This window comes from Urocitellus parryii, chromosome 11 (assembly GCF_045843805.1).
Source record: "Urocitellus parryii isolate mUroPar1 chromosome 11, mUroPar1.hap1, whole genome shotgun sequence".
Lineage (NCBI taxonomy): Eukaryota > Metazoa > Chordata > Mammalia > Rodentia > Sciuridae > Urocitellus > Urocitellus parryii.
Window position 1 is genome coordinate 98,329,013 of NC_135541.1, and position 12,525 is coordinate 98,341,537.

The following is a 12,525-nucleotide window of genomic DNA, read 5'->3' on the forward strand; positions in this document are numbered from 1 at the left end:
TATTAAAGGAGAGAAATTAGAATTTGTCACAAATGAAAGGGGGCCCTGGTTCATAGAAACCTTAATCACAGGTTCTAAAAGTAAACAAACTCCGTCTTTTGACATAAAAACATACCACTATTGACAAATACTTTGCCTTTGGGATAAAATTTATCAGGATAGATTTGAGGTGGTGTCTTTGTACTATGGTGATTCTCTCTCTCTCTCTCCTTTGGGGGTGGGAGACTGAACTCAGGGGCACTCAACCACTGAGCTACATCCCCAGCCTGTTTTGTATTTTATTTAGAGACAGGGTTTCACTGAGTTACTTAGTACCTCGCTTTTGCTGAGGCTGGCTTTGAACTCATGATCCTTCTGCCTTGACCTCCTCTCTCTTTTAAAAAGCCATTTGATAATTTTTCTTATTTCAGTTGGTTATGGAGCCAGGTGTTATACTTGTTTTTATTCTGACTGCGAACTTAAATTTAGAAAGCATTCTGGTGTTTATTTCTGCTGATAACTCATTACAGTAACAAACCAGCCAATGTGCCCTGTTAGAAAACCTAGGTTTAATGAACTTTAAAAATCTACACATCTAAAATTTACACAAAATCAGTTTATTACTAGAGCCTTGTGGAAGACTTTTGATGAATTCTTGTTTTAGAGCTCTTAAGGGGTAAATTGATCATGTAAGTGCTTGTGGAAAATATACTACTATGTAATACAGTTAAACATTATTTAATGATTGGGTACATTCTGAGGAATGCACCATCAATTGGTTTTGTTGTCTTAGTATCATATAGTATACTTATACAGACCCAGATGGTGTAGATTAGTCACTGGATGTGACCTCTTAATGCAATTAAGAGACAAAGTGAACACAAGTTGTGACTGCTGCTGACATATGGCATGATACTTTACAGTGAAGTTTGTTTTTTTTTTTTTTATTTCAATAAGTAGCAGTACACTCTAAAATAACAGTTACATAAACCAGTAATGTAGTTGTTTAATATCATTATCAAGTGTTATACATATATATAATTATCTGTACTATTCTTTAATATAATTGGTAGGGCAGTAAGTTTTATATCAGCATCACATAAGCTTGTGAACAGTACATTTTATTGTGGTATGTAGGATGTCACCATAGCTACAATGTCATTAGGTAATAATAATCTTAAACTCTGTTATAATCTTTGGTACCAATGTCCCATTTGGCTCATCATTGATGGAAAATGTCGTTATGCAACACAAGACTATTCCTAAAATGGAGATTTTTTTTTTTCCTATTACAAAATCCAGGAATAAGGAAAAAATGCTTTTTTGTTCTTTTTTTTTTATTTTGCAGAATGATTCATTCCTTATCGAAGGCTTATTGAGAATTGGTTATAAAATAGAAAATGTAAGTGTTAAATGTGGAAACCCAGCTCACCCACTGAATAAATGGCAGTCACATCACTGCCCATTTTCCCATGTATTGAGACCATATATTCAAAGTTATATGTAATATTTGGTAGTATGGTTTCTATATTTTACTCAGTGTAATCTCATTTTGCAGGTTTGTTTCATTACATTTTTTTACCCATATATGTTACAAGTTTTTTTCTTGTCTTTTAGATTGTTTTCCTAGCATATATTCCCCCAAATGAAATTATTAGGTCCCCAGTATGAATATTTTTACTGTATAATTACTAGGTAATCCTCAGATGCAGTGATAAACCAAATTTTAATGGTACTGGTGATAGAAATGTCTTCATGTTTCCTTTAAGCCTTATACCAGCAGTGGCAATTCAGCTATTTAATTTCTGAGGTTATTTCATACATTAAAAGAACAAACATTTCTGTTAACTCTTGACCCTTCCTGAGAATCAATGCTCTGAGCATCCATTTGCCTAGCCATAGTCTTGATTATCTCATAATAATTCTTTTTGCCACAGACTATGTAAAATATGTAGTCCCTGTGGAGAACTTTAATCTATACCTTTAACCTTAGGGTAAAGAGGGAAGTCCTAGTCTAATTGAGATTTGAGACTTCTTTTCTACCTTGTAAATTTGTACTCTCATACTGCAAAGGATAGCCTTTGACCAGGTTGTACACCTCAACTTTCAGGTCTGTAATCATTACAAAAGCATTTTGAACTCAGGGTAGCCGGAGGTCACCCAAAGATGGAACACGTGAGTCCACAGTTTCTGTTAACTTGTATGTTGTAGTCCAGTTATCCTCTATTGTGTGATGCAGTAATGAAAATACATAAGTTTTGTATAAAGGTTTGAAATACTGATTAAGATAAATATATATTGCCACAGAATACTTGAGTATCATTCTTCTTTCCTCTTTTTGAAACAGAAAATTTTGGCAATGGAAGAAGCTTTAAATTGGGTAAAATACACAGGCGATACAACAATTCTACCTAAATTAGGATTAATCGACAATTGTTGGTCTATGTTAAGTATTTTCTTCACTGAATGTAAGTATAAGTTCTTTAAATTGTTAACTCAGTTTTTAAAGGTATTATTTGGGAAATGGAATATATAATTATATGATTTTTCATTTATTCTAGCAGCATTTAAAAAATGTTTTTCTTTATAGTGTTTTTCTTCTGTATATGAAATAAAAGAACTTTATTTTTTTATTTCCTTTATTTATTTTTATTCTTTTTAATAGTGACAGAGTATATTTTGACATATTATCCATACCTGGAGTATAACTTGAATAAGAGAACTTAAACCTTATAGTTAGTTTTATCCTGTTTTTTACCATTCAGATTATTGTGGCATCATACTTTAAAAATCCTATCTAATAGTTGTCATAAGTTATAATATGTAATACTCAAATAAAAAGCTCACAACTGGACCCATGTCTTTTTATTCATATGAGAAAATAACAGAAGGTAAAATTCTGATTTTCATTTTCTTGATAAATCTGCTATTCTTTTATGTATGGAGAAATAGCCTTACATATTTCTCCAGTTTTCTGAAATGTTTTTCTTCCTTCCTTCCTTTCTTTCTTTTTTTTTCTGGTGCTGGGGATTGAATCCAGGGCCTTATGCATGCTGGCCAAGTCCTCCGCCACTAAGCTATGTCCCCAGCCCTGAAATGATTTTCTTTAAAGCATTTGAATATTAGCAGTAAATTTTTTAGAGTATATTTTATAGGAATCTTGACACAGAAAATGTTTTGACTCTTTAGTTGATGATAATCCATAATCTGCAATCTCCATTGTGAAGAGGGAAGATTTGTCTATTGACTTAAATAATCTTTCTTTGTAAATTGAGTTTTAGCCAACACTTAAATATTCTTAACATCTAGCAGTTTAAAACATTAATTCATTTCTTGTCTTCTCATATCCATTTTTACCTTTTCTGTATAGCAGTGTTGATTCATTAAAAATCAGGGCACAAATATTAATTTTAAACTTTTTTATTTTAATTAAGAATTTGACATCTGCAATATATGGTGTAGTAAACCACTTTCTGTCCTGCAAGATTACTGTGATGCCATTAAAATATATATCTTCTGGCCACTTTCTTTTTCAACATGAGTACAGTTCTGTAATATCACGATTACATCCCTGTGTGGAGACCATGTAAGTCACTATATGTTATTCATTTTGGATGAGCGGTGATAAGCATGTTGCACAGTGCTAAGGAATGCCAAATACAATGGAAGGCTTAAGGTGGAATGAAATTGTACCGGTAGTAAATAAAGGACACCCTAAGTTAAAAAATATAGTATACACACTGAACAGGTTCTCTCAGTTCTTCCTAGGAATGTACACAATGAGTACCACCCAAGTACCACCTGAACCCAAGGGGGGATGTTCATTACATCCAGTGGCCACCTTAGGAAACCTGGTTGAGAAAAATAAAATGAAATATAATTACAGAGTAGATTTTACTACTGCAGGAGCTTCTAGACTTGATTTATTTAAAATATATTCTTTAGAGTTTAGAGTAAAATTTTTAACATACATGAAATTTGAGATGTAAATGTTTTAATTTTTTAGGCAGTTTTACTTCGGAACATTTTCATGATGTTATTGGGCCTCTGTTAACTAAATCAACTAATTTTTTCTGCTCTTGCCTACCCCTTGAGCCCTGGGCGATTTGATGCTTTCAGGGATTCTGTTACGTGCTGTGCATATGTTTTACACTGTTAGTTTTGCTGAGATATGGCTCCTCTGTTGGGGTTTGGAGCCTTTTTGTGGCTGGTGGTGGTGGTGGTGATAAGGCTCCCCCCAGAAGCCTTGGATTTTCGTCCCCACCCCAATATGTGTCTTGTTTTGGGTAGGCTAAAAAACCCTTTTTAAAGAGTTTTTTCTTTTTTTTTTAAATGCTTCCTAAAGAACAGCAAATTAATTTAAAAAGGCATTAGCCCACCAAAAACAAGGCACTAAAATCCAGAGATGCTCAAATCCCTTATATAAAGGGATGTGGTATTTGCCTATTATGCAAAAAATCTTCCTTATATTCAAATCTTTTAATTTATTTATTTATTTTTGGTGGTATTGGGGATTGAACCCAGGACCTTATGCATGCTAGGCAAGTACTCTACCCCTGAGTACATCCTCAGCCCCCAGATCAATATATATAATACCTAATATCGTGTAAGTGGTTGTTACTATATGATTGTTATTACCTAAACTGCATTGTTTAGCTAATAATGACCAAAAAAAAGTCTGTTCTTGTTTAGTACAGATTTAATTATTTTTCTTTTTCTTTTTTTTTTTTTGGTTTGAGTCCAGGATGTAGAACCACTGATAAGGAGGGCCCAGTGGGACCATATCTGATCTGCTGACCAATCTTGACTATAATCTCCTTTTAAAAAAGCTAAATTAGGGCGGGGAATGTAGCTCAGTGGTAGAGCACTTGCCTTACATGCATGAAGCACTGGGTTTGGACCTTAGCATCACATAAAAATAAATAAATAAAGATTGTGTCCATCTACAACTAAAAAGATAATTTTTTTTAAAAAAAAAGTTAAATTGGGCTGGGGATGTGGCTCAAGCGGTAGCGTGCTCACCTGGCATGCGTGCGGCCCGGGTTCTATCCTCAGCACCACATAGCAACAAAGATGTTGTGTCCGCCGAGAACTAAAAAATAAATATTAAAAAAATTCTCTCTCTCTCTCCTTCCTCTCTCACTCTCTCTTTAAAAAAAAAAAAAGCTGAATTAAAATCACTCTTGAATTTACATTTTCTCTAAAATATGTTTGATGGTTTTTTTGCATATGGTAAGGGTCTTTCCCAGAAATATCCTATCTTATCTCTGTATTTGTTTTATTTTATTTTTTTGCAATGCTGGGCTTCAAACTCAGGGCCTCATGCCTGTTAGGCAAGTGCTGTACCACTGAGCTATACCCTCAGCCCTGGGTTTGACTGTTTTGTGAGTTTCAGAAAGATTATGCACTTCCCAGGTCTCAGAGGAAAGAACAATTTACTTCAGTATGAGTAATGCAAGCACAAAGGACAGCTGCCTTGTGCTGCCAGGCCTGGTGCCCCTGGGAATGAAGGACCAGGTCTTAAGACAGCAGTAGCCAGGCAGGCTCTTCCAGACCTCCTCATTCTTAAATGTGCCTCAAATGTGATTTGGAAAACTATGTGCTAATCTGTATGCAATGGTGGTCAGAATTAATTGTGTGAAAACAAGTATCCAGAGACTTTAAAGCTGTCAAGAGTCTCAGAGGGCTTTGGGGCTGTTTGAACAGTCACGGTTAAACAAGAAGCACAGGGTTAATGTCTGCAGAAGAGCATCAGATAACCTTAGGTAGATCTTACCTGGAATTGCAGAGGGGCGGGTATGTCAGGCATGCTGAGATAAGTGGCAGTTGTGGTTTGAAGTGACACTGAATCCTCTATGTTTCTCTCCCTCTCTGCAGTCCATTGATGACTTGAAAAATGGGCCCTGTTTCTTGTCTCTCCCTTTATACTTGAAGCAGAACACATAGCATTTGTGACAGAGAGCATTTGGGTACAAGCTGACAGTTTACAGAGACCATCTTCTGAAACAGTGAGTACTATGTTTTTTTTTTCTTGTGTGTCATTTAGTCTTAATCCTAACCAAGTTTTTTTTTTTTTTTTTTTTTTTTTTTTTTTTATGAGTGATCTTCCCTAGCTTTTGTAGGTGTCTTGCTATCTTTTTGGATATTTTGGATTGTATCAAATGTATTGGTGTAATTTCTTTCACCTCTTTATTCTTATTTTTTTATGTGACTATTAGAAAATTTCAAACCATGTGTATGACTTTTTTTGTGGCTTACATTCTGTTCGTTTGGGACAGCATTGCTCTGTGCTCTCTTCCTGGCCAGTTGGTTTCTCCCTACATCTTCTCACTCCTGCAGACAGCCTGAATGGCTGGGTTACATCTGTAGACATCCCACCCTGAGGATTCTGAAAATATGTCAAACTCAGTCACATGTACAAACTTGTTTATGTTCTGTTTAAAAAAAATGTCCCCAATTAACACCCGAATGTACTCTTCCTCTTACCTGCTCCTAACTTTCACTGAGTTCCAAGTTCCACTGATGTCACTCCCCAGAGGTCACGGCTTTGCACCTTCATTGCAGCTGCTCCTGAGTTCACTGTCATCTTCAGTGTCTTTACGCTGTGAAGATGTCTTCCTCTCCTTGGGTTTCCTCTCGATGGCCAGAGTCACCGTCCCAGACACACTTCCAGCTGGGACCCTCTTGCGGAAGCTCTGGGTGCTGGTCTGCTTCCCCTGTGTCTCTGATGAGTCACTCTTGTCTTTCTGCCTTCGCCCACATGCAAGGCAGGCGCTCTACCACTGAGCTACAGCCCCAGCCCTTGTCATCACTTTTAAAGGGATTTTTGAATAATATTTATTCTCTTTACAGACTCAAGTGTTTTGAAGTATTTTTAAACTCTACTGCAGAGAATTTGCTTGATTATAATCCTGTGAAGAATGTGACCTCCTACTTGGTTTATGCTTGGTCCTCATCCGCTCATGAATTTGAAGTAATATAAATTCCCTTGAACCCATCCCTTAATATGGAAGCTGGAATATGTACCTGTGTGGGTCCTACATGGAGTCCACCTACCTGCTCCCTCCCCTGACTTCACCTTCCCTTCCCTCAGCTTCTTTTTAGATATGTTAGTTTACTGGATGAGTAAACACCACCTTTCTGAACACTTACGTAACTCTTATGTGTTATTAAGTGTATAAATATGGTAAGTTTTTCTAATATATTTTAATATATTAGAAAAATAATATAATATGTTTTAATGTTACTTATCAATCTTACTAGATTTTAATTTAAAACCAAAGCTAGGATTTCCAAAATATTATAATTACATATAATATAAAATATGGACAGATTCTTCTTAACACAAAAATATATGTAACTGCTGTTATTTGTGTTTGTTTGTTTTGTTTTTGATTTTGGTGTTGGGGATTGAACCTAGGGCCTTGAGCATGCTAGGCAAGTACTCTACCCCTGAGTATACCTCAGCCCCCAGATCAATATATACAATACTTAATATAGTGTAAGTGGTTGTTACTATATTATTGTTATTACCTAAACTGCATTGTTTAGCTAATAATGACCAAAAAAGTCTGTTCTTGTTTAGTACAGATTTAATTATTTTTCTTTTTCTTTTTTTTTTTTTTTTTTTTGGTTTGAGTCCAGGATGTAGAACCACTGATAAGGAGGGCCCAGTGGGACCATATCTGATCTGCTGACCAATCTTGACATAATCTCCTTTTAAAAAAGCTAAATTAGGGCGGGGAATGTAGCTCAGTGGTAGAGCACTTGCCTTACATGCATGAGGCACTGGGTTTGGACCTTAGCATCACATAAAAATAAATAAATAAAGATTGTGTCCATCTACAACTAAAAAGATAATTTTTTTAAAAAAAGCTAAATTAAAATCACTCTTGAATTTACATTTTCTCTAAAATATGTTTGATGGCTTTTTTGCATATGGTAAGGGTCTTTCCCAGAAATATCCTATCTTATCTCTGTATTCGTTTTATTTTATTTTTTTGCTCATATTTTAAAAAATTCTACAGGCAACATTATCTAATTTTCCTCACCCTACACTGAGTTCTTCCAGCTCCATGTTTTCTTTAGATCTCTAAACATGCAGCAGGAACTCAATGTGTATTTAGTGGGGTTTGTTGTGGTGAGCCGCTTCTGCTGCTTTTGCAGATTTTGGTCGCCATTACAAGATGGCGCTGGCTCCGCTGTGGTTTGTGACAAACAACTCCTTATTTGGGAGAGTTGGCGCATGGTTTCTCAACACCCTATGAGAAAGTTCCACGTGGCAGCTTCGCATTGGGGCTTGAGATGCTTTATTAAGGCTGGGAGGGGCATCCGGGAGTCATTAGAAGGAATATCAAGGGCCTGAATAAACTGCTGAAAGAAGATTCCTGAGTTGCGTCTTCCTTGCGGGCAAGGGGTCGCAACAGTTTGTTGTTGTTTTGACACTTTTAGTTACATAAATTTGAGTTGAGTTATGTGGCACATTTCTGTAATCTCAGCAACTTGGGAGGCTAAGGAAAGAGGATGGCAAGTTCAAGGCCAGCCTTGGCAACTTAGCAAGACCCTGACTCAAAATAAAAATAAAAAGGGCTGGTAATGTAGAACAGTGGTAAAGTGCCTCAGATTTCAATCCCATTTCCTAAAACCAAACAAACAAATGTGTTTGAGTATTTTGTATTACATAGCATTGAGGAATGTATAGTATAGCACTTTATTTTTCACCCATATAGTAAAACACTTAATAGCTGACAAATTTGGTTTATGAGATTCTACAGTGAAGCTTTCTCTCAGCCACCTATAATGGAGCCTGGCACATAGAGCTCTCTTAATGTTACTTCTTGCATCATTTTGTACCTTTTAAAATTTTCTCAATGACTCAAATCCTTGGCCTTTGAAATGTGTTTTGTTAACTGGAAAGATGTAAACATCTTATTTAACTTGACCTTCAAATGTTCCTTCCATTCTCAGTACTTCCTGTGGACATAGCACAGCCTGTCAGTATCTGCTATAGCTGGGAATTGGCATCTACCTTACCCCAGCTCTTCTCTCTCATGATGCCAGTCATGCTTCATCAATACTGACAAGCAATTATTAGTCTTTGTTTCTTTTACACTGTATATTGGCAAAACAATCATTGAAAAGAATTGTAGAGGTAGACACCATTATCTCTGCACTATTGCAGTAACACAGCTTTTTAGGCTTGCTGAGAATATCCATTAGTTTTGTTCTCTTATCTTAAAATGATTCCTTCTTTGCTTTGTATTGCTTCAGGAGTTGCATATTTCACCAACTTCTGCCACATTAAGAATAGATACCTTTATTTCTTCACCAGCTGAGGTCTTTTTCCTACTTGCCTTTGTACCGTGCTTAAAGGCATCCTTGGTACATTTCAATTCTAGTTGTATTAGCTGTAATTTGGTTACTTTAAAAAAGACTATTTGATTCCTATGAGCTTTTTTTCGTCATCTTTATTGGTCTGGCCTCAGTTTATTAAGGCAGATCATCCTGAGTTGCATCCACATAGACCACTCGTGTACACAGGTAAACAACAACTTTCCTCAAAATAGAGCTAAGGAACTCTGAAATTTTTGATTGTATCAGGCCTAGGAAGTTGTGCAAAATTCGCTGAGTAAAATTATTCTTTCAAATTTTATCATAGTCTCTCATGATCTGCATTTCTTAATGTTATTACCTACGGAAATAAGCAAGGACTACCCCCAAATAATTACAAAAGCTGGTTATTCAGAGTTTGCTATTGCAAGGGAGCAGCCATAGTCTCTTGTGTTTGACAGAGACTCAAAGACACACAGAGGATAGAAGAGCTTTATAGTGACAAAATAAAAAAGGCTATAGCAGTCCCCAAAAGTCAAAGGTCAAATGTTTTCTCTGATATGTAGAAGCTACTCCAAAATTAGGTGGTCAGGGATAAAAAAAATATAGAAGAAAGATTGACAGAGGAAAGAAAGGGGATTAAAGGGGAGGAAGGAGGGTTGGGAAAGGGATAGAACAGTGGAATGAATCTGACCTAACTTTCCTGTGTTCATATATTAATATACCACAATGAATCTCATTATCATATCCAAAAGACACTAATTTAAAAAAAAAAACACTATAAGTACATAACAGAAAGATTAGTAGAGAGAACAGGGGAGGGAGGAGGAGAGGGAATGGGGAAATACTGGGAAATAAATTAGAGCAAATTATGTTCATGCTTTCATAATTTTGTCAAAATGAATCCTAATGTTATATAGGATTCAATACAAAGAAAAGAAATAAGATAGGCTTCAGGTACCTAACTGTAGGTAGTTGGCATGGGAAAGCTACAGGTAGGCTACCTAGAAGCAGGACATTCTATATGATTAGTTAAGGCATATATTTGTCTTTTTCTAGTTGTTCTTGGGTTGGGTGTGGGGCAAAAAGTGAGAAAGCTGAAAGTTTTTGATCAAGTTCTTGTGAATCTTGTGATTTCAGTCTTTAAAGTTGTTATATCATTATAGTTGCACATAAATAGAAACGAGAAAAAAAATCTTTAGAACAACACTTAACTCCCTGAATGCAGTGGAACGCTCCTATAATACCAGCAGCAACAGGGAAGGACAAGGCAGGAAGATCACAAGTTCAAAGTCAGCCTCAGCAATTCTTATCTCAAAATAAATAACTTATAAGGATTGGGATATTACTCAATGGTAAAATGCCTCTGGGTTCAATCCCTAGTCCCCCACCCCCCCTCAAAAGATAACTTGTTAAAAGTTACCAAGACAGTGTAAAATTTTCGGAAGTGATAAATCTGAGTGCTTGCCAGAAAGGTTATTTTGTATAAAATATGCACAGTGATGAAGGAGCAAGAACATCTCCTTGGAGATGCTGTGCAGACAGAAGTGTGGGGCAAGAGTTTAGTTCCATCATAGGATACCATGTATTTTGAGAAGGAAGGTGGCCCAAGTTTCAGAGGTCCCCTGTGAGAAATGAGAATGGTGATTACCAGGATGTAAAGCTGCTCGTTATATGGTATTTTGGATTCCTTTTTTGTCCTGCTTACATTTCCTGCCTTCAAGTTGGTGTAAAGAAAAATTCAAAGTTGGTATGTAAAACATTTTCAGCTTCTTTAATCTTAGCTTAGAAGTGGGTCTTGATTAATGTGTTTCTAAGGAATGATTGAATCTCATGGCTGTTCTGACTTTCCTATTTCACCCCACTCTCTCAGATAACTGATTACATTGCAGTATTACAAAATAACCAAAAATAGCAAAACATTTTTTAAGAAATTGAAAGGATAACCATTATATGAATATGTATGAGTCTATGCTCTATTGCTTTACAGAATACCTGAGACTGGTTAATTTATACAGAACAGAGCTTTATTTGGTTCATGGTTCTGGAGGCTAGAAAGTTTGGGAGCACAATAACAACTGCCAGGAAACTTGTGCTTCATCTCATGGTGGAAAAGTGGGAGGGCAAACAGGCATAGGAGAGGGGATGAGAGACAAGGGCAGCCTCACTTTGTAACAGCCTGCCTTTATGGTAACAAACCCAGTCCCCAGAGAGTGAGACCTCACTCGCTATCATAAGAAGTAACACATTCCTGAAAGAAAGGCATAGTCCATCTCAACACCCAGTCACCTCTCAAAGACCCTACCTTCCATCTCCTCTAGAACAGCAGCCATAGGTTTTGAAGGGGACAAGCTGCATTAACACTATAGCAGAACCATTTTCAATGGTACCTGATAGATGGATTGTTGAAGAAAGTTGTCAGATGCAATTGATTAATATTTCATAGGGGTGAAAATTATATCATGTAAAAATTCTCTTTGCAGGAAAAATATTCTCAAAAGGGAATTAATTTTAGTATATATTTCTGTATGTTATGTAAACTTGTAATTGAAGTTTTGTCATAGCCATAAATTCATTTTGCAGTTGTGAATATTAAAAATATGATTGTACATGTTTGATCATATATATCTTTCCCAATGGCAAATTTATATTAACTATATTGATTGGTCAGTAATAAATATTAAGGATGAATAGATGAGGAAAAGTTGTGAACTCTTTCTATAATGTTAGGAAGATAAGCTTTTAGTTACTTATGCTATTCCAAATTTCAAATAAAATATGAGCAACTTGCTCAGAGTTACTAATTGTCCTTCTTTCCACTGTGTTTTATCACAAAAGGAGGTAGAAAGAAAAGACATCCTATTATTTTGATGGAAACATTTTGTAAGTGAAAAATAAAGATTTCAAACTTAGGGGGTTTTAGTGCAAAAAGAGTTCCTGAGTGAATACTCCAAGGATGTGAAACCCATTGTGCTCAGTTGAAGGATCTAACATTCATGGTATTTTTGTACTTGGATTGGATTATCGATGAAATGGGGAAACTAAAAGGGGAGGAATGAAAGAAGGATAGAAGTAGGGTGGGAAAGATGCCCATAAAAAAGAACTGAAAAAGGTCTGCTTCTAAAAAGCCCACAGCCACAGAATGAGCCAGATTCATGGGGTGATATTTAATCTGGGCCCTTTCTCTTTGTTCTTGCTCCTTTCTGGTTTAGTCAT

General features: G+C 36.0%; 1 protein-coding gene across 9 annotated transcripts in view; it reads left to right on the forward strand.

Annotated features, from left to right (window-relative positions):
* The window catches only part of LOC144249227 (E3 ubiquitin-protein ligase TTC3-like), an 88,090-nt gene that overhangs the window by 6,555 nt on the left and 69,010 nt on the right, over positions 1-12,525 (forward strand). For 4 of the 9 annotated variants that reach the window (XM_077791493.1, XM_077791491.1, XM_077791492.1 and 1 more), the window contains exons 6-9: positions 1,328-1,381; positions 2,327-2,447; positions 3,414-3,565; positions 5,857-5,987. The gene's annotated coding sequence lies outside the window, so the exon portion shown is untranslated. Of the gene's footprint in view, positions 1-1,327; positions 1,382-2,326; positions 2,448-3,413; positions 3,566-5,856; positions 5,988-6,543; positions 8,350-12,525 lie in introns of those variants that run through there. The other 5 variants (XR_013342194.1, XM_077791489.1, XM_077791490.1 and 2 more) reach the window with 4 other exon arrangements.